Genomic DNA, 24,881 nt, shown 5'->3' with positions numbered 1-24,881 from the left:
ATCCTCCACCTCAGTGTGAGTACTGTCAGTATACTCTGACTGTACGTCACATTTTGGTGGAGTGTCAGTTTTTGAAAGAAATTCGAAAATATATATTTGGTCAGAGAAATGTGATGGAATCCTTTCGATTCCATCCAGAACTTATTTTACAATTTTTACGTGATACATATAATTAAAATTTTGAATAAAATTCAGTATCTGTGATATTTGTATTTTTACACAGTCCTTTACACTGTGTTTTTATTTAACTGTTGAATTTTTATATTGATGTTGATCATCACTTTAGTTTTGCATTAACCATAGTTTGACACCCAATAGCCGATGTATTTTTCGTGCTGGGGTGTCGTTAAACATTCATTTATGACCAACGCCGTATATGGGCACGTTTTAAACCGTTCCCCGACATCTGGCAAAACCCTGGGTTTTTTCCTCTGGAATCTTCCACTCCCCGTTGACTTACATCTGTTTCTCATTATGCAGTGACCTCGCCCAAGACGTGTCTGAACACGTTCTGGGATGACTCATGGCCAACGCCGTATATGGGCACGTTTCAAACCTTTCCCCGACATCTGGCAAAAACCCCGTTGACTGGTTCTTCTTAAACAGTCCACACAAATCCATTAAACCCATCTTGCCATCTGATTAACGACTTCCACCCCCATCTGTTTAGACCCCCGACGGTTAACACACTCATAAAACCCACACTATCTTGCCATCTGATAGCCATTAACGACTTCCACACCATCTGAACAGCTGTCACAGTCAGATAAACCCCACGTCATTCGACACCACTCTATATTAACGACTTCTGCACTATCTGTACATCAAAGGACCCCCGACGGTTAAACCCATTAAAGTAGCGTCCCCACGCTTAAAGGTCAGCCAGCTGCACGACCCCGTGGTCAAGGCACTCAACGTGACGTCATTAGGCCACGCTTAGAGGTCAGCCAATCGGAGCGCAGGACAGGTCACGTGACCTAGCTCATTTGCATACACGAGGCTCAACAGACGCACCTACTACTGGAGTCAGAAAATGATATAACATATGTTTAAGTTTAAGTTACACATTATAAATCTAACAACACATCAGATTTTTGTTTCCTCTTTTTAGACTGAAATATTAACAAGGTTTGTGCATCCCTCTTGGTCATCAAGGCCATAATGGGAACTAACCGATACCTGAGCTTTGGTGAGCTGTTGGATGTTATTAGAAGAAGTACTCTGGTCTTTTTCCTCCATACAGTCCATGTTGCTATGGCTGGAGCTAGGTATGTTGTCATCGATCTGTGAGGCCTCGCAACTCTGCACTGACAGAAAATCCTTTCCAATCAACTGAAAACAAAAATTATACATTGCAATGACTTTCATTTCATTTTTCCCTTGTAGCACTTGTAGATATAAACTGCAAACATAAATAAATAAACTAATAGAAAAAAAAAAGAGACTAAATAAATAGAATAATTATAAATTTAAACAAAAACAAAAATGAGAAAAGAAATTGTACAAAAATCTGTTTTAGCAATCAAATTCACTGAAGACCATACAACTGATGATCATAAAATGAAAAAATAAATATTAACAAGGTCTGTGCATCCTTCTTGGTCACCAAGGCCATAATGGGAACTAACCGATACACAAGCTTTGGTGAGCTGTTGGATGTTATTAGAAGAAGTACTCTGGTCTTTTTCCTCCACACTGTCCATGTTGCTATAGCTGGAGGTAGGCATGTTGTCATCGATCTGTGAGGCCTCGCAACTCTGCACTGACAGAAAATTTGACAGAAATTCCAACTGAAAACAAAAATGATACATTCCAATGACTTTCATTTCATTTTTGTTTTACCTGTAGATTTCTTTATAAACGTACACAATAACTAACGTTAACTTACTAAACAATCTCTGTCTAAGAAAGGAAGAGATAAGCATCTGTATTTAAACATTATCAGAGATAGTTATGGTCCATTTAAAAATTGACAGGCTTGCAACTAATATTCAGCGTTTCTGAATTTTGTAGCTATCTCTAAAACTTGCACGAAATACTGAACAAAATATTCCCCAACTTCCTGACTATCATAAATTAGTCTGTTTTAAATTAAATACTGACCAATTCTAGCTTAAAATATCATAAAATCTATTACTTACATGATGCTAAAAATAACAACTAAACTAAAAATGCTATCAAACACATAAATACAAGATTTTTAAAAGTGTCATCAAATATAATAGAGATAGACTAACATACAGTCCTGTACTTACTGTTTTATATACTTTCTTGGCATTTCTGGCTACAACTAGACAAAGAGAAAACAAAAGTATGAAAACATTCTGTATATAATTTATGTTTCCTCAAGCCCTAGTATCCTATTTGTGATGAACAGAATCTGCAGCAATATTGACTGTGTAATTTCTACAGTTTCAAAGTATTATATTTCAATTACAAACATAATCTATTGGTTATTTCATTAAATGTTCATAAAATATGAATCCAAATTGAATTTGAAGAATATATTTTATAATAATAAATCAATGGTTGATTTTTAGGTTAGTCGTCCATGAAGGCCTAATGTTCTGAAGGCAACATAAATCTATGATGCAAATAGCAAACCCTTATCAAACGGTGAATGGCGTTATATAATGCTACGAGTTGCAAGTACTTAGCCCATATTTATTGATTCATTTTTAAACTTTGTCGTTCTCTGAATCTTCAAGTTGTGTTTAAATGACATTTGCTTTTTACCAATGGAACTCCTCTGCCGGTTGTACACAAAAATCGTAATCATCCGACTATTCTGAATGGAAAAGATGTGAGAGTTTGTTTGATAGGAAAATGGAACAATTAGGATTGATTTCTTGAATAATCTACCCCTGCGTGTGCTGTAACCTCACCGTGGTGCAGGGGTGTAACATTCTCTTTGAGAATGGCAAATACAGCACAAAATTGAAGTTTTGAGTAAAATTCAGTATCCGTAAAATTCTGTGATATTTGTGTTTTTGCACAGTTCTTTACACTGTTTTTGTTTGTCTTGAATTTTTATATTGATGTTGATCATCAACGTACCAATTAAGGTAACTGCGCATTCCTCCCTTAATTCGTCAAAGGGAGTTATCAGATGCAGAGATTTGGAAGGTGTTAGCGAGGAAGAAATATGCCAAAATTTACGTATACAAGGAGTTACTGCTGTGAGGAGGATAAAGGTTCGTCGAAACAATGACTTGTTACCGACGAATACTTGTATCCTCACCTTTAACGTCCCTACCCTTCCTCAATCTGTCAAAGCCGGTTACCTTAATATTCCTGTTGAACCCTTTATTCCAAACCCCTTGCGTTGCTTCAAATGCCAGCGGTTTGGCCATGGTCAGAACACATGTCGTGGAAAACTTACATGCGCTCGTTGTGGTCTATTTGACCATGACAGCAAGACATGTAAGAACGATACACTTTGTCTCAACTGCAAGGGCAACCACTGTGCATACTCGCGAGAGTGTCCGCGGTGGAAGCTGGAAAAAAGAGTTCAACAGGTGAAGGTACAAAATAAACTGTCCTTCACGGATGCCAGGAGGTTGGTGGAGACAGCAACACCTACAGTCGGTGACAAGTCATATGCAGCTGCAGCTGCTGCCAAAGTCGCCACTAAAAGTGTTGCAGTCAACACAGACCTCACTTGGCATTGTGATGAAGCCAAGTACAAGAAACTGTCTGATATTGAGAAGACGCAAAAACAGGTGCAAAAAGCAGCACAAAAACAAAAAATCACACCCCAGAAAAAGGAAATTGAAACTCAAGTGTCAATGGATTTTAAAAATCCACCAAATAGGTCGAGCACTAGTCTCCCTAAGACGGGCAATGACACAAAGAAAGCTACAGAAGTACTGTCTGGTAGGCTGAAAAAGATCGAATTACGTTCGGTCCCGATCAGCAATATGTATGATACTTTGGCTGATATCGGTGATGATGATATGGAGATTTCGTCTCCAGATCATTGCCGATCACAAAGACCACCAGCAAAGCCAAAGATAAAACCCATACTTCCTCCCGATGGAAAATAAAGTTATCCAGTGGAACTGTCGTGGGCTTAGGCCCAATTTTGATGAATTAAGTCTTCTAATTCAAAAGTATAATCCTCTTGCAGTGTGTCTTCAGGAAACTTTCCTGAAGGATACTGACAGTATTAACATCAGAGGATTTAATCTCTATCATAAATGTCAACAGAGTGAAAACAGAGCGTCTGGGGGCGTTTCCATTATTGTAAATGAAAACATTCCCCAGAGTGAAGTCATATTAAAGTCGACTTTACAAGCTGTGGCCGTAAAAGTCACGGCTCATAAAACTATTACTCTCTGTTCAGTTTATTTACCCCCTCGAAACAATTACAATTTTAACACTAGGGACTTTCAAGGTCTTCTTGATCAACTCCCTACTCCCTTTATTATCATGGGAGATTTTAATGCACACCACACTTTGTGGGGATGCGATGACATAAACACTAGAGGTAAACAATTAGAAGACTTAATTCTCAAAAATGACTTAATATTACTTAATGATAAAAGTCATACATACTTTCATCCTGCAAGTGGTTCTTTCACATCCATTGATTTAACCCTTTGTAGTCCATCACTTTGTCTTGATTTCTCATGGAAAGTTTGTCCAGACCCTTGTGGTAGTGACCACGTTCAGAGATGGAGGTTGACAGGGGCTAACTGGGATCAATTTCGGCATCTATGCAGCACTCGACTGCAACAAACTGCCATGACTGGTGCCGATGATCCCATGTCTTTATTCACCTCCATCTTGAAAGATATTGCAGAGAAAACTATTCCTAAGACTTCGGCAGTACCGAAGCGTTTCAATAAACCATGGTTCAATGAGACATGCAAAGATGCAATCAAAGAGCGAAACAGGACCCTCGAGAGGTTCAAACGCGAACCTACCGTGGATAACCTGAATAGTTATCGCATTGCTCGGGCAAAGGCTCGTAAAACTATCAGACAGAGTAAGAAATCATCTTGGAGAAATTATGTCTCCAAGTTGACTTCTCAAACATCTGTGAAATCTGTCTGGAATAGGATACGTAAAATCAAGGGAAAAGAATCCAATAATACAGTTCGCCATTTGTCTGTCAATGACACGGATGTTACGTCTCATCGTGACATTGCCAATGCATTGGCAGACAGTTTCTCCCATAACTCTTCCTCTTCTTTCACTACAGATGCTTTTACGTCTGTCAGAAATAGAGCTGAAAAGCAACCTATTAACTTTTCATCTGAAAATGTTGAAGTATACAACAGGCACTTCTCTTTGGAGGAGTTGCAGGACGCTCTACGTAGAGCCCATGATACTTCGGTAGGACCAGATGAAATACATTATCAACTCTTAAAACACTTACCTGAATCATTCTTAATGGTTCTATTAAATATCTTTAACAAAATCTGGATTTCGGGTGACTTTCCTTCTGATTGGAGAAAAGCCATTGGCATTCCTATTCCTAAGCCTGGTAAGGATCCAACAAATCCTACCAGTTATCGCCCTATTGCTTTGACAAGTCCCACAAATTGCTTACTAACGTGCAATGTGGGTTCAGGCCTAGACGTAGCACGGTCGATCATCTTGTTAGATTTGAAACGTTTTGTAGGGATGCTTTTATCCATAACCAGCATTTGGTATCGGTCTTTTTTGACCTCGAGAAAGCTTATGATACCACGTGGAAGTATGGGATTTTGAAAGACCTCCATGGCATGGGCCTAAGAGGCCGTATGCCTGGCTTTATCTCAAATTTCTTACAGAATAGGTCTTTCAAGGTACGAGTGGGATCTACGTTATTCGATTCTCACTCCCAAGAGATGGGTGTGCCTCAAGGTAGCATCCTGTCAGTAACTTTATTTTCCGTGAAAATTAACAGCATCATCCAGTGTTTAAAACCTGGCATTGATAGCTCGTTATATGTCGACGATTTTCAGATTTGCTACAGGTCGTCCAGTATGAGTATCATTGAACGTCAGTTGCAGCTTTGTTTGAATAAACTTCAACAATGGGCAACTGACAATGGATTTCGATTCTCAAAGTCAAAAACAGTCTGTATGCACATCTGCCAGAAACGAGGTCACCATTTAGATCCACAGCTGTTTCTGGACAAAACTCCGGTTCCAGTTGTGGAGGAGACCAAATTTCTGGGGGTTATTTTTGACAGGAGGCTATCTTTTGTTTCTCATTTACAGTATGTGAAAAAGAAGGGCTTAAAGGCCCTCAATATCTTAAAGGTTATTGGCAAGACTGAATGGGGAGCAGATCGAAAGGTTATGCTCCGACTTTATAGATCTTTAGTTCGGTCTAAACTTGATTATGGGTGCATTGTGTATGGGTCAGCACGTAAATCTTACTTGCAAATGCTAGATCCTATACACAACCAGGGACTTAGGCTTTGTCTTGGTGCTTTCAAAACATCTCCTGTGGAGAGCTTGTACGTCGATGCACACGAACCTAGTTTGGGTGCTAGACGTGCAAAGCTTTCTCTGCAGTATGCTACAAAGATTAAATCAATGCCAAAACATCCTGCACACAATGCGGTGTTTGATAATAAATATATGAAGTTATTTGATGCGAAACCGAATGCGATTCGAACATTTGGTCTTCGCATTAAGCAGTTTTTATCAGTTTCCAACATTGATTTAACAGACATTTTGGAAACGCCTTCATATTTTATTTTGCCACCTTGGTGTATCAAACCACCAAAAATTGTATTCGATCTTGTGCATCTAAAAAAAGATCGCACAGATGCAGTTATTTATAAACAACATTTCATGGAAATCCAAGAGCGGTACTGTGATTACATTCCTGTTTACACAGACGGATCACGGGATGGGAATTCTGTGGCTTGTGCTACAGTGTTTCCATCAGACACAATAATTTCCATGAGATTGCCCGATTCAGCATCAATCTTTACTGCTGAAATTTGGGCAATCATTAAAGCTCTGGAACAGATTAAGGATTCATATGCATCCAAGTATATTATTTTTACAGACTCATTTTCGTGTCTTCAAGCTCTACAGTACATGAAATTGGAGCACCCCTTAGTTGGGATGGTGATACGAAAGTGTGTCTTTTTATCAATTGCCAATAAAGATGTTGTACTGTGTTGGGTACCCAGCCATGTTGGCATTAGGGGTAACGAAAAGGCAGATGTTGCTGCCAAGTCTGCTTTGAACTTGCCCCGTGTCCATGTTGGTGTCCCCTACAGTGATTTTAAATTTCATATTAACCAATATATCTTTTCGACTTGGCAAGATGATTGGGACGATGCGGTTGCGAATAAGCTTCATTCTGTCAAGGCAGTCCTGGGAGAGTGGCAGTCATCCTACAGGCGATGCAGGAAGGATGAAGTAGTCTTATGCCGTGCCCGCATCGTCCATACATATTTGACGCATTCATTTATTTTAAAGAAGGACCCTCCTCCTCAGTGTGAACACTGACTGTGCGGCACATTTTGGTGGAGTGTGATCATCTCAAGCCGACAAGAAATGATATATTTGGCAACAGAAATGTTTTGGAATCGTTTAAATTCCATCCAATGTTAATTGTAAAGTTTTTAAAACACTTTGACTTCTATACAAAATTTTAAGATATACTTAACTTGATTTTATATATTGTATTATACTTCCTCCCCACAGCTCCTTACACTGTGGTTTTACATGAGTCTATATAAATATGTTCATGTACTTACCATTTGTGACCGGCCTCGGTGGCGTCGTGGCAGGCCATCGGTCTACAGGCTGGTAGGTACTGGGTTCGGATCCCAGTCGAGGCATGGGATTTTTAATCCAGATACTGACTCCAAACCCTGAGTGAGTGCACCGCAAGGCTCAGTGGGTAGGTGTAAACCACTTGCACCGACCAGTGATCCATAACTGGTTGATCCATAACTGGTTCAACAAAGGCCATAGTTTGTGCTATCCTGCCTGTGGGAAGCGCAAATAAAAGATCCCTTGCTGCTAATCGGAAGAGTAGCCCATGTAGTGGCGACAGCGGGTTTCCTCTCAAAATCTGTGTGGTCCTTAACCATATGTCTGACGCCATATAACCGTAAATAAAATGTGTTGAGTGCGTCGTTAAATAAAACATTTCTTTCTTTCTTTTTTTACCATTTGTGACACCCAATAGCCGATATGTATTTTTGTGCTGGGGTATCGTTAAACAAACATTCAAACAAAACACTTTATTTATTTGCATTACTATAGTTTAACACCCAATAGCCGATGTAGTTTTCGTGCTGGGGTGTCGTTAAACATTCATTCATTCATTCATTCATTCCAATAAATTCTAGCTTCAGTCACTGACATAATAAAATTAAAACGACCAATATCAACTGAACTCCTTTCAATGACAGTTTCACGTACGATATAATTATACTCGAGACATTCTCGCCATGCGGTCCGCATGCCGTTAGTCTTGTCCGCATATATGTCTGAGAATACATGATGCAGAAAACTTGAAAAATCACAAACTAGACCAAATACTGTTTTTATTGACCTGTTGAATTTTTATATTGATGTTGATCATCACTTTAGTTTTGCATTAACCATAGTTTGACACCCAATAGTAGGTACCGCAGACCAAAAAAAAATAGATATTTTTTTTCTTTATGGTCAGTTTCATTAAATATGTTGCTCTTATTGAAAAAACATCACTATATTATCCAAATGAAGCAAAATAGAGTCGTAGTAGCCTTGTACTTCTGTGACCAAACATGGTCGACATGATGATTTTAATTGTCATTTACATCCACTTTTGTAAACCAAAAAAGAACAGAGAAATTTCTGTTGTAAGCTTATAGATGTTACAAGCATCTCTGAACATTTCAAGTGAAAATATAAAGGGTTACTATTATTTCTGATAACATAATCTTGGGGTAGGTTTGAAACCGCTCCAAAATGACAAAAACACACAGAAATCTTGGAATACGCAATTTAATGACATAATAATTTATGCAAATGTTACATCAGAATAACATTTTCAGTTCACATTTATTCACGCTTATACAATAATGTACATCCAGATCAATAATAAAAAGGAAAACACAAAGGTTTAGATCGCAGTTGGAAAGTATCCAACATGTTACATAAAAAATAAGCTTCTTGTTTCATATATATATATATATATATATATATATATATATATATATATATATATATATATATATATATATATATATAATTTACCTAGACTCATAATAATATTGAATACTTGAAGATTTCAATAAAAGATGCAACAAAACTTATCATATGTACCAGTCTTTCAACTCAAACCAGTAAAAACTTATCACACGACGAATGCCAATGATTGGCCAATATGTTTAATCAATTTCTTACATAAATATTTACATATTTTACAACTTCAATATCATTATTAGAAACAAAGCAATGTAAGTAGCCATATTTCACCTTTGAAAGGATGTCCAAACACTCATACAATATCAGAAAGGTAAATTTCTATCCAGAAAAAAATATCCCCAAAACATATTTTAGCAAAATAATATGATTACCAGCATTAATAGAATTAAATCGTGAGACATTATCTTTTTTCTTATTTATAAATACACTGAGACTTCAACTGAGGATTTTATTGGAATGTGTACAACTATTTTGCACATAAATGTAGAGGTGCATATCTTAGATACGGTAACTGTGAGAGTAACATACACTGTCATAATCTAATATTAAGTGTACTTCTTAGATCAGAACGTGTCATTGTGGGGTCACCTGTTAGTCCTTAGCTGATGTGGAAGTATTCTCAACTGTAATATTAATTAGAAAAAAAACAATTATTACAGAGAACATTTTGTTTTTAAAATTTTGATTAGTGACAGTGCTATCAATTTAAGAATTGATTAGCAACTGCTATTTAATGTTTTAGCATAGCAATCTAATTAAAATTAGCTCCACAATTACATGTGGATCTAACACCAGCCAGTTGGAGCTCATGTCAACCAATCAAAACCTTACTTGCAGAATCCTGCCAGTGATTTAAAACTAACAACAATGCGTAGTCCCCAATGTCCAGGTAACATTTCGTCTGTAAATAATAATTTAAATATTGACCAATCACACTTCGCCTTTTATAACGTTATTTGGGAGCATACGAATTCTAAAAATATCGGGCGAGTCTATTTTAGTGGCCGCAGTACAGCGAACCATACCAATACGTACGGGGTGGGTTATCAGTCTTCAATTTTACATTAAGAATGATTTATTTATTTATAAAAAACCCCAACTAAATCATTCTTCAGTTTTACATTACAAATTATTTATTTTATAAAATAAAACATGTTTTAAGGCATTCGTAATTCACACGAAACATGTCGTATACCCTCAGCATAATTCGGAATGTTTTCAAATTATTTTTAAATCACTGGCAGGATTCTGCAAGTAAGGTTTTGATTGGGCGAAAATAAAAATTAAGTTTGTTTGTCCTCACCCGACCGACCCACAAAAATCGGCCCGTGTCAAAATCTTTTTTGACCTCTTTTCAAGCATTTTTTTTATTTTTTAAACCAAGTTGTGTCAAGCAAACGTTTTAAAACCCAGATATATTTAACCAAACTTTATTAACGTTTGTCGATTCGTTGAAAATTAGAAATTCTGTAGGCCTTGCTTTTAGTATTAACAATAACGAGAACATGTATTTCCCGTGATAGCACGAGATCTCGCAGTGCATGTTGATGGCACGTGCACGTGATAATGGCGTTTCGCTTGGATATGAATGAAAGTGTGAAACGAACGCATTTGTGCAACTTTACACAACTTTACACTGTGTTGTTCCGTTGTTCTACACTGGGAGACGTTATCAAACATTATATACAGTAATGTTATTTCCGATTTCGGCGATGATTGTAATTGGAATGAGGTACTCGAGTCATTAATTACGCATTGTGACCGTTCAAAAAGCGGAAACGACTTGTTTCGATTGATGGAATCCGACAAACGTTCAGTGTCTTTGACTTCAACATTGAATGGAACAGATATGTTTTATCCTAATATGCAGGAGAAAATAAGTGTCGTGCATCACTTTGACAAATGTTTAAAGTACGCCAAATTTGAAATTGAACGATGTGTTACGGAACCGTCAAACGACGAGAGTGCTTTGTTGACCGGCGGCGGTGTGAACGCATTTCGCAGGATGATGGACGCTAGAACCGAAACGAAACCACCGCCACTAAAGGACGTCAGAAGTGGTAGATTCACAGGTATGTATTTATGATTATTCAATACTCCTGAATAAAAATTAAGATTATAATTGCTAATAAATCTTAAAATAAAACATTATACAGTTTTGTGAATTACGTGTAGAGGGTGGATAAGGGAGAGTCTTCAAATAAGTTACTGTTCTAAAACTTTTACTTTAGTTGGTTCATTGATTTATTGTAAGTAAGTCGCTGTTTAAAATGTCTATTTGTAGCATTGAAATGTGGAAATGGTTGGCATAACGTACATTGAACAACTTGTTCATGGGTCAGTGGGGATGGGGGTGTTTTTGTCAGAGCATTGCCTCCCAGACCAGGCGGGTTAGCCCGGTGCGCGGAAGCTATGCTCAATTTTTTGTAGAAATTATTGGACTTTGTACATAAATTATTAATATATAATGAATGTTTTAGGATACCCCAACGCCGAGAAAATATCAGATATTGCATGCCAAGCAATGGTAAATAAGTGACGAAATGAATGCTATATAAATGACGATTTCATTTATTAAAGTGACAGCCTCTGGAATATGTTTTATTATTTAAGCATTTAGAACAGTTAATTCAATCACGTTTCGTGCATAAGTAGCAGCGCACTCCACATAGAATACGCTAGCTTTTCGTAGTCAATAACGGTGTCTTTCGAAACTGGGACGAGAAGAGCGGCTCACTTGAACTTCTGCTTTCATTGGTTGATAGCAAGCGTTAAATTCCCCAACAAGAGATACTTGCTTGTTCGATCAAGTCTTCCATATGTATGACGTCAAATACCGATAAAAATAGAACGGTTTAGCTAGACTGCGATACAAAATGGCGTTTTTGTTTTCTTCAAACTGTATAGTAAACATTTGATGATAGACGTTAATGGCAACAACTCGCCAGTAAATTAAAAGTGCAGTTATACTTGAATTTGAACTTAGAACTTGATTTTATTGGATTTATTCCAGAGAATGTCACTTTAAGAATTGAACATGATAATGTTTTAGGTTCATGCTAGTATGAAACACAAAACCGATTTACACACTGTATGAATGGCATAGCGCAATAGCACGAAGCCATTCCTTCTAAAGTGTGTAAATAGGTTTTGGGTTTCATAGTATCATGAACCTCAAAAATTATAACGTTCAATTCTTATAATTCCAAACATGGAAAATGTTATATAATGCAAATCGTATTGATCAACAATCACACTAAATTCTCAATGTTACGTATTAACGCTCGCTTTAGGGGAATCGCCAACGTCATTCAAAATTTGAGCTTCTTGCAATATGAAACTCGATTTTTCAAATGACGTATGTTTTACAGATTTGAATCATAACCATATATATAATATGTTTTCCAGCAAAAGACAAACGCTACAATGACGTATGTGTGGAACTGAAACGATCTGGAGCAGAATTTCCAAAATCTCTTCTCCCTGATGAAGTTATGAAGCAGGTTGGGGCGATTGTTGACCTGCTCTGGTACATTGATGGGGAATGTATCTACTATTCAGGAAAGGTCTACACACGTACCAACAGAGATCACACCAGTGCCAAATAGGTATTGCTATTAAAAGCGTATATACTAAGGCCTACAATACTATCCCCTTTTATACATGATTGGTGTGCATTTAAAAGATCCATTGCTGCTATTAAACCAATATGTGGTGGGAGTAGTTTTCTTCTGAGACCAGGGATCGAATTGTGTTCAGTAGGTCAAATGCTAATCTGAGGAGCTTGGGTCGTTGGATCGAACTACCTCCGTTTGGCCTTTTCCTCGTTCCAACCAGTGTCCCATAACTGGAATACCAAATGTTGTTGTAAGTACTGTCCTGTATAGTGAAGTGCAGATAAATGATCCCTTGCTGCTTGTTTGGTAGTAGACTAACCAATTTCCCATGGCTGGTACATCAGGCTTGGTATGTACTGTCCTGTCTTTAGGTAAGTGCACATAACAGATCGCTTGCTGCTTAATAGCCTAAGTGGTGTCCCATTACTGGTATACCACATCTGATCTCCAAAACCGTCGTACAGTCAACATTGTATCTGCATATAGTAGTTGAAACAATGTTTTATGCAAAATAATTTATGATATGTAGTGTCCTGACTGTGGGAAAGTATATAAAAAAGATAATTGCTGCTTTTCCGGTAGTAGCCCATAGAGTTGCAGCTACAGGTTTCCCAGACTAAATATATATCAGCCAGACTAGAAATTAGTAAAATATGCAAGATAAATAAAATAATGCAATATCTGTTTGAAATTTGTGTTCTACGTTTCGACATAGGATTCCATATTTCAGCTTTTATTATGAAAAGTAGGTCATTATTAGAATCAACCACAAATTTAAATAACAGTGTAAGAAGCATATGCATATATGTATAGTCTGACGTTAATTTCATCTGTTACAAGTTATTGATTTTTTTCTTCAGGTTCTTGAAGTTTGAAGGCTACAATGATTGGAGGAAAAAGAAGTCAAAGAAGCCACAGCTACATGCAAAAAGATCTTGATATTCATAGCCAAATCGTATTTCGTTTGACAAGCAAGCCCTATGTACAAGTTTGGAATAATGAACTTATAAATGATTTAAATTCCTTCGCAACTTCCCTCAGCTCTTATGCCTCCTACTTGAAGTCGAGCAACATCAAGCAGCAAACTAGGCAACAACAGCTTTATCCAGTTCGACCGGTAACTGATAATGTATGGATTGAATACAAACCTGCTTCAGCAACAACAGTAGCACCAGAGTATGCAATTCTAGAAACAGCATTAGGCGAGTTAAAAGACTTTGAAATCCTATTCTTTGATCCAGATGTACACCAAATTTCAAGTAAAACTGGATCACAAAAGTATCAAGAAAAGTACAGATTTTTTGACAATCTTCATCTTTCGCAAGACGTGGCTTTGCTGTCCTATGATCCAGGTGGTTCGCAAACATCTAGTAAAGTTATTTGGAAAATTCCAGCAGGAGTCGGCTCTTCAGAGTTAATGACTACTGCAAGTCGTGTTGTAAAAGACCGGTTCCAGACTGTCAGAATTCCATACAAGGCAAATGAAGCGAGATTTCACAAGAAAGTTCTGCAATGTAGCAGGAAGCAAGATTCCATCTCATGTGTTAAGGGCAATATATGCAGAATTGACTCTTGATGCATCATCAGATCAAAATCCTGTCATAGACGCCAGAGTTCGGCAAGCAGTACTGGCTGGTGATCCAGATTTGGTGGTTGATATGCGCCATTTAAATAAAGGCCGTCCAGATGATGCATTTGATGCATTTTTCCAGGAACTAGAAAAGCAAATCGAGTCAATAACTGCAGCTGATGAAAGACGTCATAATGTTGAACATATTTCCAGATTTATTTCTGTGCGGGACTTGATTGAGCAAGTAAAATCTCGCCTTCCCCCCAACACAGCAGTACCAAGTGAATCTACAGTCCTCTTTGCTTTTGTGCCAAAAAATTCTCATACTAAAGTAGGAAAACTTTACAAAAGTCGAGTGCCTTTGAGATTTACTGTGCAAACACGACAGCTTCGGGCTTCACACCAAGATGATCACTATTGTGCAGCACAGTTCAAATATATGCGTGAGTTTGCTGTGAAACATCGAGACAGAGTTACCTTTGTGTGTCTAGATGACAAATCAAAACTAGATTTTGGAGAGCCGGGTGCTGCCTTATCATCAGGAGCTTGTGCGCGGAAAGAAATCTGTTGTTCCTACTACATCATCTCTTTCATGTTTGGATCATGATGTAGGCCAAAAGGGCTCTATCACACCATCAGTGTGTCTGAATGTAGAGATACCTGAAACACCAGACGGTTCTTTCTACAGAGGCCAAGTAACTGTTATTTTCAAAGATAGCATTTTTGAGCCAAGCTCACCCTTTAGGCATGCTGTTGAACTTCAGAATATCCTAGCACAGGAAGGTACCTTCAAACCAGTCTTGATGTTGTTCACAGATGGTGGTCCTGATCACAGAGTCACATATCATGCAGTGAAACTTTCACTCATCATTCTCTTTCGGCGTCTTGGCTTGGACATGATAGTTGCTGGTCGAACAGCCCCAGGGCACAGTTGGGCAAATCCTGCAGAAAGAATCATGAGTTTACTTAATCTTGCATTTCAGAATGCAGCTCTAACGAGGAATGAATGTACTAGTGCTGTGGAACAGGCACTGAGGAGTTGCAATTCAATGGAAGACATCCGGAAAAAGAGTCGGACTGTACCAGGACTTGAAGATGCTTGGGTTGCATCACTCTAAGAGATGGAAAAAATGCTTCAGGAGAGAGTTGAGCGGATCCAGTTGAAAGGTCACAACTTTAAATGTCTCAGTGCAGCTACAAAAGATGCAATCAATGAATTTGAGGATGATATCCAACACATTGATCCAGAACTTGTTAAGGGACAATATCAGCAAGTGAATGTGAACAAAAAGCAGAAATATCAGGACTTTTGAAGACTCACTGTCTAGAGCGCACATACACTTTTCAGGTCAGAAAATGTAATGATGCGACATGTTTGTGTTCCGCCAGTTATTCAGTTTCCTTGGCTGCCTGACCCAGAAATTGCCTCGGATGGTCAGCACTTCAAGCCCTTTGATGAAGTACTTGGCTTTCCTACGACTGAAAAAGACCGTCCATCTTCTCAAAGGCAAACCCTGACTGCTATTGCGGAAGATCAACAGGTATGTGAGATAGACTATGTATAGTGACATCTGCTTAAATTGCACTTGACCAGCCTCGGGGGCGCAGTGGTTAAGCTATCGGCTCACAGACTGGTAGGTACAGGTTTCGTATCCCAGTACCGGCTCCCACCCAGAGCAAATTTAAAGACTCAATTGTAGGTGTAAGGCCACTACACCCTCCTTTGTCTTAATAACACGTTAACATCTACTAACAATTAACCACTGTCCTGAACAGACTGCCCACATAGCTGAGGTGTGTGGCCATGACAGTGTGCTTGGACCTTAATTAGATATAAGCACGAAAATAAAGTTGAAATGCGATTGCACTGTATACAAATATATTAACAGTATAATACCCATATGATTATTGGTATTAATCTCTTGACTAAATATATAAATATTAACAATATATTAAAGCAATTTATTGCCACTCTTTAATTGTAACACTCAAGAAATGCTTAAGATGTAATACAGTATTTTATATAGATTTAGACATCTTCAAAATAGTATTGTATTTAATACAAACAAGAAATCACATACTTGCAATGTTTATTTAATACTTTATTTATTCAGGGCTGCAAGAATTCAGTACTTGTTGGTCAGAATGTCCGGCAGACGGTTCACTGCCATGAATGTGGGAAACCACGCTGTGTCTACTCAAAATCCTCTTTCACAAATCGTGATACCAAGTCCTTCAAGCGACTGATCGAGTCTCATGACTACACTTGTGGGTCCATCTTGACCCTTGATGGTGAGTTTTCAAGATTTTATTGATGGCATCTTAATTTGAAATCATTGTTTCTCTCCAATGTGTGTATCCATATAGGACTTTTCACTAGTCCTGTTATCAGGTCCTTCAGGCATACCAAGACTACACATGTGCGTACCAAGACTACACATGTGGGTCTATCTTAACTGCTGATGGTTAGTTCAATGTCAATTTTTTTATTGAAAAGATCTTAATTTGAAATCATTGTTTATCTCAGATGGGTGTATACATTTATTGTTATGCAATAAATACAAGTACTAGTATAAGCCCAGCAGGAAAACTGGGTTGAAGAAATCTCAATAGTGATGGTACTAATTAATTTTCATTCTTTGTAACACCAGTAATAATATTTAATGGACAAAAAGTATAATACAATGCACAGATTAATTTTCTTTCTATTTGCATTTTAGGTGACATACTTCAAGGGAAGGCATTTGTCAATACAATGCACATATTAATTTTCCTTCTAGTTGCATTTTAGGTCACATACTTCAAGGCAAGGCATTTGTCAGACTTCAGATGTGCTGTACCACTCCAATCGAGTTTGCATATTTTGCATCATCGTCCATCGTCCGCAAGGATATATGTTGTCATTGTGGGAGTTTCGGGGCAGAACGAGACAAGGATCTCATGCAGAACTATTGCGTTGTATTACCTGTTTGCATTAATTGCAAGCACCTTGGATCTCCAAAGAGGAATCCTATTCGGAAATGAATATGTTAACTAGTGTGTTAATCTTAACTATAAAACAGTACACTTTAAGCTGGTTGCTTTGTTATATTATCTGTAGAACAAAAGGCTACATTTTACTTTAAACCAATAGTGGTGCAAATACCGGTAAGTTAAATTCAAATGATTTATTTTGTTGAATATGTATGGAATCCCCACCCCACCCCACACAACTCAAAAAAAAAAAGAAAGAATTTTCCTACCGACCTACCCACATTTGAAATTGCAGGTCGGAAATGGACAAACAAAAATATTTTTAAGGATGGCCTTGGTGGACATGAGCTCCAACTGCCTGGTGTTAGATCCACATGTAATTGTGGAGCTAATTTTAATTAGATTGCATTGTATAGCTATATATCTGAAACTTGCAGAGTGGATCGTGATGCTATACAAATGTTCCCTGTATAAATATGCTAATCTCATCTACTTTACAGTTTAGTATCTTTTACAAATAATTAACTCTTTACCATTTTTAACAGTAATATTCATTGATGAAAAAGTATAATTATACTTAGAATTTAATGTTACTTGGTTACCAAAAAATTGAAGTTTGTGTCACAATGTGAGAAGTTATGGTACCTGAAACATTTTCTTTAAAAAATGTATTTACAAATATAACAGACTTAAAAAGTACAAATTCTCTGTATTATACTTAATAATTTATTTCCATTGCATTAATACTATTCTTTTGTATAAAACTGATCCAGTCATATGCTAAACTCATTCAAATGATTTACATGAAAATAGATTTACATGTCTATATTTGAATAGTTATGCTTTATCAAAATGTTTTTTAACATCAACTTCAGCTATCAGAAACTGCTGAGTCATCATGATAAGCAAAACATTATTTTAAGTTATTTTCAATTCAATATGCATTGTCTTCTAAAAATAACGCTTCAGTATGATATATATTCTACCCAAAAAGTTAATAATGGGTGGATAAATATTGACAAAGCATCAAATACGTTTAATTTTATCAAAATGTGTCCCTGCTGTGAAGTTCTGTATTTTCGCTTTTGTGGGTCAGTTACCTCCCTTGAAATATTTTCGATGTCAAATTAAACAAAGTTGTTGGGGTTTTAAAATTACAAAAAATATATATTTATGCTGTTTTATTATATTACTATAGATATTTATCAATATCTCAGTGAAATCGCCCTTTTTGGGGCAAAATAAAAAGTATTCAAAGTTTCACTTGCCTAAAAAAAAAGTCTTTTTGCAGTCGTTCAATTTCGGAAACAGGATATACATCAATCGGAAGATGTGTACTTGTCATAACCACCAAAGAAACGTGTGACGGGACATGCTCTTAATTTTGTTTTCGCCTGTGGCGATATTAATTGTTTTAGAAGGCCGTGTGCAGTTCCAAATTGCACTTTGCCAGGTGGGCAACTTGTTACGTAATACTTCTGCGCGACGGTCATCAAGCTTTTCTAATACACACCCAGAGCAGGTGGGGAGGCCATGTGGCTAGTAGTTACATAATATCTCCGGTAGTGCTGTTTATGGCCAGGGGATTGCTCGCGGAATGGCGACAGCCAGTCTGACGATCAGAGGAAACTCTGGCCGTGGTGGAAACTCACATGATAAGATTCGGTGCCGCGATGTACCCCCAGGCGATATTCGATTTATAATAAATAGCTAGTGTTTTAGAGGAATGAGGAGAAGCAAAAAGGACGGCTACCAGGGAACGTTAGTCCATTTGGACTTTGGTAAATATATTATTTCTGCTCTGTTGTATAACCTTGATGTGTCTGATGTGACTTTAAATATTTTAATACTGTATTATACCAATATTATTTAGACAGTGTCTTCGGTCATCTGACGAAGTAAATCGTAGTCTTACTGTTCTATATTTATACAAGTATTTGGTAATATAAAGCTTAGCCAGTCATCCTAGAGGACCTAGGTAAACTGTAGGTTATTGTCTTTATTGTGATAGGTACCAGTATTAATTCTGTATTACAAGGTTATTGAATGAGTAGTTAGGGTTAATTAAAAATTAACCAGTTAGGAATAGAGCTGTAATTCCTTTATTAATTAAGTTCCCCTGGAAGCGTTTCTCAATTATCACACGTGTGGGTGTTGTGTCACAGTGAAGTGTTAGAATATTGTATAAACTAGACACCTAGAGATTAACTAATTAAGTGATCAGTTCTGGGTTGTTATTATTGTTGTTATTAATTAACTACTGCGGCAGTACATTTGTCAGCGTAGGTTAATACAGATTCCAAAGTGTATTGTGTTTTTGTTGTGTTTTCTAGTGAACTAAACGTGCTATAATAATATATACTTTATATAAGATCTATCTCTGATCATACCTAGACGAGCCAAAGCGGTTTTGAACTGCTCTATACAGAGAGATCTAATAGATATACAGTTAGGAGAGATATTTTGATAATCGTGTTTTATTCAGTTACGGGTATTATAGAATCCCCGTGACAAAACGTGCAAAATCGTCATCAAAACAAGCGTATTCTGGCCTTGAACATCACCACCAGTTGTGAACCAAGCTCGTAGCATTTCGGAATATCTGCGCAGCCCCTAGCGGCGGCTGCGGTCGCTACCAATAGCCGATGTATTTTTCGTGCTGGGTTGTCCTTAAACATTCATTCATTCAGGTTTACAAATAATGAAAGCCACAAGTATGTATCGAATATAAGAATAATCAGTGTAAAAACAACAAACTGAAATACCGTAGTCACGAGATACCAGACGTGAGTTCAGCCAGCCGTTTATCGCTAATGTTTGGCAGACTGTTTCTTACGCAACAAGTTAAACCGAACGACCACTTCGACAACCGGTCAAAATAATTATCAGACATTTTGACTACTGGCTATCGCTGAACGCAGATCATGCATAGCACCGAGTGTCACTTGTAGTATAAAACCACGTGGCAGGTAATGTGACGATAAAAATAAAGTGCATGCGATGCGCTATGTGTTTTGTATCTATAGGCATTATTCAAAGCTAAATCGGAAATAAGTTAACGCGTAATTAAATTCGCGGAGCTGTCGTGAACATAATATATTTGCGTGCACGGTAGGCTACAAGTTCAGTGTACACGGTCATAGCTGCTTGCAAATTAGGTTACCACGATGACGTAGCAACTAGTACGTTACGTCACTGTTCTTGTTAAAACGTCAAACATCCTCCGTATTCCGACAGTATTTTCTATTTGAAATACTAACACACGCGAGAATGAATGAATGAATGAATGTTTAACGACACCCCAGCACAAAAATACAAATCGGCCATTGGGTGTCACAAATGGTCACTGTGGGGATAAGTATAATACAATACATAAAATCGAGGTAGGTAAACCTTAAAGTGCTGTGCCAGATGTATGATGTATTGAGCTATATCAATCAAGATATTATTTAATATGATTAGAAAATTTAAAAAAAAAATGTAAAAAAAGTATATACCGGTATATTTTCCATTTAAAAATATTCCCCTGAAAAACAGAACCAGCTGAATTCGTTTCGGGAATTTCCGTAAGATTTGATCCGTGACGTCACGAAGGGAACTCCTTTCGATAGTCAGCGCCATTGTTCATTGCTTCATTTGTGTTTATTATGGTTAAACGGCGTGTTGTTGGCGGCTGTAGCAATACAAAAGCCGATAAATTTAGTCTTCACGCATTTCCTAGTAATGTTGCTGTGAGAAAGCTGTGTGTGAATTTGATTAAAACAACGTGGAAATACTGGACAGGAAGAAAAAAATGCCGGAGACCGTTGCGACAGCAAAACACTTTAGTTTCGATTCGTCCAAACTGGCTTGTCGGCTTTAGCGAGATATGGGAATACCATGTGTTATGGCTTTTAAAAAAGATTCTGTACCAACAAATTTTCTGCGACACAAAACAAATGACAACAAGCCGACGCCATCCACACCGAAACGACCTTGAGGTGCATATCGTCAATGTCCCAATGCGTTATGCTTTCAACTCCGATCAGTTTGTTTTCTCATGCACGTTTCGTGCAATCATCGAAATCCGATTTGTTGTCGTTTGCATCTCGTTCATTTGTGAGATTTTTTCTTTATAGTTCGAGAACATTAAAACAATAAAGTACAGACAAGTAAGTATCTATAGCCTAGTCCGTCCCAGCCTACAAAAATGTAGGGGTTTTTTGTAAAAAAGAAAAGAAAAAAAAGAAGCTAATTTTGTATGCATCTTAGAAAACAATCGGCTCAGAAATAAACGACTTGTAAATTCCATAGCATGAAAAAAGGCGTTCCGTGTAAAACAGACTATAAATACATTAAATTAATTTTACTATACCTCCCACAGAGAAAACATTTTTTCATACTATGGAATGTGCTATAAGTTATTTATTTCTGAGATGACTGTTTTCACAACTGCACACAAAAAGATAGTATTGTTTTGTTATTTCCAAAACACTTTTACTTTTTTTTTTACGTCAAACTAAACTGAAATTATTCACACAAAAAAACATCTTCCTAGATGGATGGGACGGACTAAAAGTCGTTTTTGTTTATTTTTTAAAATTAAAATAAATTTTTTTTATTTCTGAGCAGACTGTTTTTCACAACTGCACACGAAAAATAGTATTGTTTTGTTATTCCCAAAACACTTTTACTTCTTTTTTTTTACGTCAAACTAAACTGAAATTATTTCACAAAAAAAAACCCATCTCATGGATGGGACGGACTAAAAGTCGTTTGGTTTATTGTCTTAAAATTACCGATATCGGGTCCACTTGACTCGTAGAATTCAAGAATTATTTATCGTCTTTTCTACTACATCACAAGTATTAGAACATACAGTGTAGCAAAAATAATTCGCACGAAAAGCTAAAGAACAAAAACAAGAATAAAAGTTGTAAATTAGTGGTAAGCTGTCTCCACGACCATTTTCATCATCATCTGTCAGGCCGGTGGTTCGTCGGAAGATGTTCCAGGTTCAAACTGATAAGGCATTATTTGTTGTGTTGCACAAATATTAGTCCAGTCGTCATTACTACACTATTCATCATCGAAAGAAGAATCGCATGATCAAGTTTGGCAGTCGCTGTCGGTCCCACTTTCGCTGGCGCTGAAAGTCATATCGTGGTAGGTTTCTGTGAAGCGCGTTCCCTTCGTGACGTCACGGCTATTTCCAGGCAAATGTTTTTACCGAGAATTTTACTCGGTCGTTTCCGGCAGTGTTCTACGGGAGTGATGTTTTAATACTTTTATGGGGCATTTTCGTAATTATTGATTTACATATCGGTGTAAAATATTATTGCAATGAATTAAGAAAGCATTTAATTGTGGAATTTGAAATTTTAGTGTATGGTCTGGCACAGCACTTTAAAACCCCTGCGCGTGCTGTAACCTCACCGTGGTGCAGGGGTGTAACATTCTCTTTGAGAATGGCCAATACAGCACAAATTGAAGTTTAGAGTAAAATTCGGTGTCCGTAAAATTCTGTGATATTTGTATTTGTATTTTTGCACAGTTCTTTACTGTTTTTGTTTAAACCTTGAATTTTTATATTGATGTTGATCATCACTTTATTTATTTGCATTATCATAGTTTGACACCCAATAGCCGATGTATTTTTCGTGCTGGGGTGTCGTTAAACATTCATTCATTCATAAACCTTAAAACTTTGTATACAAGTCAAAATGTTTCAAAAACTTTACAATTAATTCTGGATGGAATTTAAAGGATTCCAAAACATTTCTGTTGCCAAATATATTGTCGTGATTTTAGCCCAGTATTTAGATTATAGTAATGGGGTACTTACGGTTTAACTAATTATCGGTAGTGAGTACCGTACCGTCTGGTCGTTTTCACGGTTTCAGTCGCAAGCGTGTGGGCTTCGCCTTCCAGAATCCTCTGCTGTCGTTTTGTGCCCATGTGACGCTCCTCGTCCAATGGGTGGGTCCCCCCCCCCCCCCCCCCCCCACCCATCCTCTGCCCCCCCCACCCCCCCCCCCCCCCCCCCCCCCCCCCCCCACCCCCCCCCCCCCCCCCCCCCCCCCCCCCCCCCCCCCCCCCGCCCCCCCGTTTTATAGAAGAGAAGATCACCTCCCGAATTTCCAGGGAACATCAAACACTTCACCAGCGGGTTACTGGCTCGGATTCATCCGGGCCAGGATTCAACGACCATCCATGAATAAACAGGTTCTTTGGAAACATCCAGGGTTTCCTGTTGTTATAGGTTAAGACTACCCCCCAAAAGAAACAGCAGTCCTATCATATTTGTAAAAAAGATACTGACTTATCTGGCGGTGGCATCCAGAAAAGCCATTAAATCCACGAATATTATCCATTGAGCATAGTTAAATGAATGAATGAATGAATGAATGTTTAACGACACCCCAGCACGAAAAATACATCGGCTATTGGGTGTCAAACTATGGTAATGCAAATAAATAAAGTGATGATCAACATCAATATAAAAATTCAAGGTTTAAACAAAAACAGTGTAAAGAACTGTGCAAAAATACAAATACAAATATCACAGAATTTTACGGACACCGAATTTTACTCTAAACTTCAATTTGTGCTGTATTGGCCATTCTCAAAGAGAATGTTACACCCCTGCACCACGATGAGGTTACAGCACGCGCAGGGGTGAGCATAGTTAAAGTCACATCCATGAATATTGAAATTATGCATTAAGCACAGTTAAAGTCACATCCATGAATATTCAAATTATGCATTAAGCACAGTTAAAGTCACATCCAGGAATATTACAGTTATGCATTAAGCACAGTTAAAGTCACATCCAGGAATATTCAAATTATGCATTAAGCACAGTTAAAGTCACATCCAGGAATATTCAAATTATGCATTAAGCACAGTTAAAGTCACATCCAGGAATATTCAAATTATGCATTAAGCACAGTTAAAGTCACATCCATGAATAATAATGAAACACCAAGAACTACTCCTTGAATAACACTTAAAGTTGAACACTTAAAAGTTGAACACTTCAAAGTTAAACACTTCAAAGTTAACAGTTAAATAAATTCCAACTCAGCCTTTTGTGCAAATGTCAGTCAAGGCAACTATATTACATTATATTACACAAACCTAACAAAAAACTGGTCCATCATATTTTGCCCTATATGATGTTGGCCTCCTAATTACATCCTTAATAAAAAAGAGTCATCATTCAAATAATTATCCCTCAACTTAGCAATAGTTAATTGAGAATTAACTATTATTCCCCCACAAAATAATTTGGGACCCTTTCCCTAAGGAAAACAAGATAAAACAGGATTTTTCATGGTAGATACCTTCACTCTCCCTCACAAAAAGGATGGAAAAGGTCCGCATCATCCAGGAAAAATATAATTTTATGTCCTGTTTTATCTTCTCAGTATTACATACTTACCTGAGAAGAGACCCCTTTAAAATAAGGTCTTTTCCCAGTTACCCAAAATCCAACCCCCCTTCCTGGGACATTTTCTATTATTGCTTACCCACAGGTCTCCCATACCCAATTAACTGTTCCCCAAGTGGATGCTGAAC

General features: G+C 37.4%; 1 long non-coding RNA gene across 1 annotated transcript; it reads left to right on the top strand.

Moving 5' to 3' along the window:
- Positions 1-15,733: 15,733 nt before the first annotated feature.
- LOC121368291 lies at positions 15,734-18,796 on the top strand. The gene is made up of 3 exons (XR_005957500.1): positions 15,734-15,889; positions 16,463-16,640; positions 17,129-18,796. It is a non-coding gene; the product is annotated as an uncharacterized LOC121368291 (long non-coding RNA).
- The last annotated feature ends 6,085 nt before the right edge of the window (positions 18,797-24,881 follow it).

The sequence above is a fragment of the Gigantopelta aegis genome, chromosome 1 (assembly GCF_016097555.1).
Source record: "Gigantopelta aegis isolate Gae_Host chromosome 1, Gae_host_genome, whole genome shotgun sequence".
NCBI lineage: Eukaryota > Metazoa > Mollusca > Gastropoda > Neomphalida > Peltospiridae > Gigantopelta > Gigantopelta aegis.
Note: the sequence above shows the minus strand (reverse complement) of the source record. Positions and strands in the feature narration are given on the sequence as shown.